The sequence below is a fragment of the Silene latifolia genome, chromosome X, assembly GCF_048544455.1.
Source record: "Silene latifolia isolate original U9 population chromosome X, ASM4854445v1, whole genome shotgun sequence".
NCBI lineage: Eukaryota > Viridiplantae > Streptophyta > Magnoliopsida > Caryophyllales > Caryophyllaceae > Silene > Silene latifolia.
The window spans coordinates 96,805,642-96,809,121 of NC_133537.1; positions in this window are offsets into that span (position 1 = coordinate 96,805,642).

Sequence of the window (3,480 nt, forward strand, 5' to 3'; positions counted from 1 at the left end):
CCTCTTAAATTCCTCCTAACAAGTCTCCTATTGTTCGTCAAGGTTCTTTCGATTTCACGGTCAAAAGGTAACAAATTACCTTGTGACCTTCTTGACATGCAAAATATCAAACATCTCGAAAACAATTAGAATAAACCTTGAGGTGTTATACATCCCCAAGGCGAAGAAAGACACAACTAATAACAATAAAAAGGAAATATAAATCAAACAAACACCGTCCCCGGCAACGGCGCCATTTTTGATCGGTCCGTTTCGTGTTCACAATTAAAAATGTGGTCGTTGGGTCACGGTCGAATCAAAACACAATTTATAACTTCACAAACAACTCTACAATTAGTAAAGAGGCAAGTGAAGGTCGGATCCCAAGGGACGGGTATTGAAATGAGATTTCTATTGCAACTAGTGGTGTCTAAGGGGTGTCACAAATTAGGTTGATGTAGAAGGTCACTAACTAAAATAGCAATGAAAATAAACTAGCAAGATGAATTAAAAGGGGTGTAAACAATTGATTAAAAAGCACTAGGGTGTCATGGGATCATAGGGGAATCATGGGAGTTGATCATACAAACATGTTCTCAAATTATAAGCAAGCAATTATTGTTGTGATGGATTGAGTTGGGTTATATCTTACAATCCTAGAAAAGTTTGGGTCCCGGAGCCGAATCGATTAGATTGTACAACACCTACAAGTCGACTTAATCTTCCCTACTCAACAACATGCATGGTCTAATGAGACTCGAGTTGGGTTATGTCTTAGAAGTCTCATTGAAAAGATAGAAGATGATAGTAAATGCAAGGATTCATAGGCTTAGCATTTCATCAAATATAACATGTGCATGAGTTGAGATCAAAACAAGCAAGCAAATAAAACATGAAAGCATATTAATTTAAGCATGAATCATTCCCCATGTTGGTTTCCCCTAATCACCCAATAACCCTAGCTAAGAGACTACTCACTCATTATCATGTTGATCATGCTAGCAAGGTTGTCAATCATACCAACAATATGAAACATGATGAATAAATGAAAGTAATTAACAATAATTAAAAGGGATTAAGAGAATTATACCTACTAATGATTCTAATAATAAAGCAAAGATAAAAGAAGTACTTGAATGCTTGATTGAGAGGTTGTCAATCTCCCAACAATAACCCAAATAATCTTCAATTACCCAAAATAAAGGATGAACAAAAGAGAGATTAAGGAAATAAAACTTGTATAAGAACTTGATTAATTGTTGATTACAAAACTAAACAGAGATTTGATTGATATTAACTACTCTAATTATTGATAAGAAGAACATGCTCCTCTAATTAGACTAATGGGGTATTTATAGTGGAAATTAGGGAGGATGCATTAGGGTTAACTAAGGGCTAAACTAGTAATTACACTTTTTAGATTGAGCAAGGAGGAGCCGGTATTTTTCGAAGGAAGGGCTTCTTTCCTTGTAGCTTGGAGAAGAGGAAATCGTGCTGTGCTGGAATCCGGGCGGAATAAGGTCGGGACGGGCGGATTCTGGCGATGGGGTCCGAGCGGATTCGAGGGAATCCGGGCGGATTGTGGAGGTGGAATCCGAGCGGATTAGAGGAAAGCCGCACGGATTGTGCAGCTGGGGGACGGCCGGATTGGTGACAATCCGCACGGATTGTCACTCAGCAAGACATCTTCTTCTTTTCTTCCTTTTCTTCATAAATTCCTTGGGGATTTCCTTGGGGACTCAAGGATCCTTTCTCAACATTGCTCTTCTACTATAATATGTACAAAGGCCTTCTAATCTTGTCTCTCCTTGATGCTTGGTCATTGAATTCGATCAATTTAGTCTTGTTTTGCCATGAAAATGCAAGATTCTTACTCCTTTCCTACCAAGGGATCAAAATCTCAAAGAATATGCAAAACAAAGAACTAAAGATAAGAAATGACCCAAATATGCACTAAAAAGCATGGGAACAAGGCTAATTCGGGGGCTAAATATGCGCTAATTATGGTCACATCAGAAACCTTGCATTTTTTTCCCATCTCTTATCTATTCAACAAGGCTTGTAAGATATAAACCAACTCAAGCCTTGTTAGACCTTGTATACAGTTAAATAGGGAAAAGCCAAGTCGACTTGTAGGTGTTGTAAATGAAAGATCATAGATTCATATTAGACTCTCTAATAAAATTAATTTATCTCATAAATTATCATTTAGATGATCTATGTAACATGCATGCTAATATGAAAACATAAAAGGAAAGAACAATTTCCTTACATTGAATTTGTGGTAAAAAGGGCACAAACTAGTTCACCTTACTAGCTTGTTCTTGAGCTTATACCAATGGAAGATCCTCCTTGCAAATCTTCAAAATAGAAGATCTCCTTCTTGTTGCACCCAAGAACTAACCCAAAAATATTAACAAGTATAGAACTAGAACTTATTAATATTGTACCCTTGATTATTATTAGAAATATTACTAACTAATCTTAGTAATATTATTTATGTATACTAACAACTTAGTAGAGATGATTATTATTTTTAGAGAGATGGAGGAAATAGTTCACATGCAAGAAAGTAGAGTGTGTAAGTAAGGTAGAGTGAAATGTGAACAATATATGGAGTGTATGGAAGGGAAGTGGCGGGTGGAAGAGTGTGGAAGTGGACAATTTTTGTCTTATAATTTTATCTTACATCACATGCAAAATGTTGTATAAGATTAATTATGGTAGTATACAAAATAAGGTAAAATGATTATGTGAGTAATCATCCACTACACTTATTTTACACGGTCCACTTGACCATTTACGGGTCCATGTTGGTTCTTATATTTGTCGCAAAAATCCGTGTAATTTATATTTTAAACATCGTATCATGTTTAAATACTTCCATAATTAATTCGTCCAATTCACTCCGTAAATATACGTGTACCACTACACATATTATTTACGTACTAATATTAATCACATTAATCAATTAGTACAATTTTAGTAAATTAACAGTTAATTAACTAAAACCCGTTTCCCAAAACTTAATATTTAATTATCGCATAATTAAATAATAACTGCTGCTCCTCGAGTTCGCAACTCGAAATCTCTCTAAAAATAATCGACTAACCTCTTAGTCTAAAAATCAAGGGACTAAACAAATTGTATCTCATACAATTAATTAGTTATCTATTGGGGTTCGTTCCTTTAGGTGTGACCGAAAGGGGTCAGTTGATCACCGCCGTCTCACGACAATAACGTCAAACTATAGTCAGCCAACCGTTATCGATTTACGTTAATCAACTGACGAGGATCAAATAATTTAATATCTGATGATATTCAATTAATGAGATTTATTATGTTAACGAACTATTGTGGAGGACACTAACTCCAACAGTAAAGTCTTAACCGACTCGGCTCCGAGATGTAAGTCTTGGTTAAAGGATCAGCAATATTATCATCTGTCCCAACCTTACAAATGTCAATTTCCTTCCTTTCCACATAATCTCTAATTACATG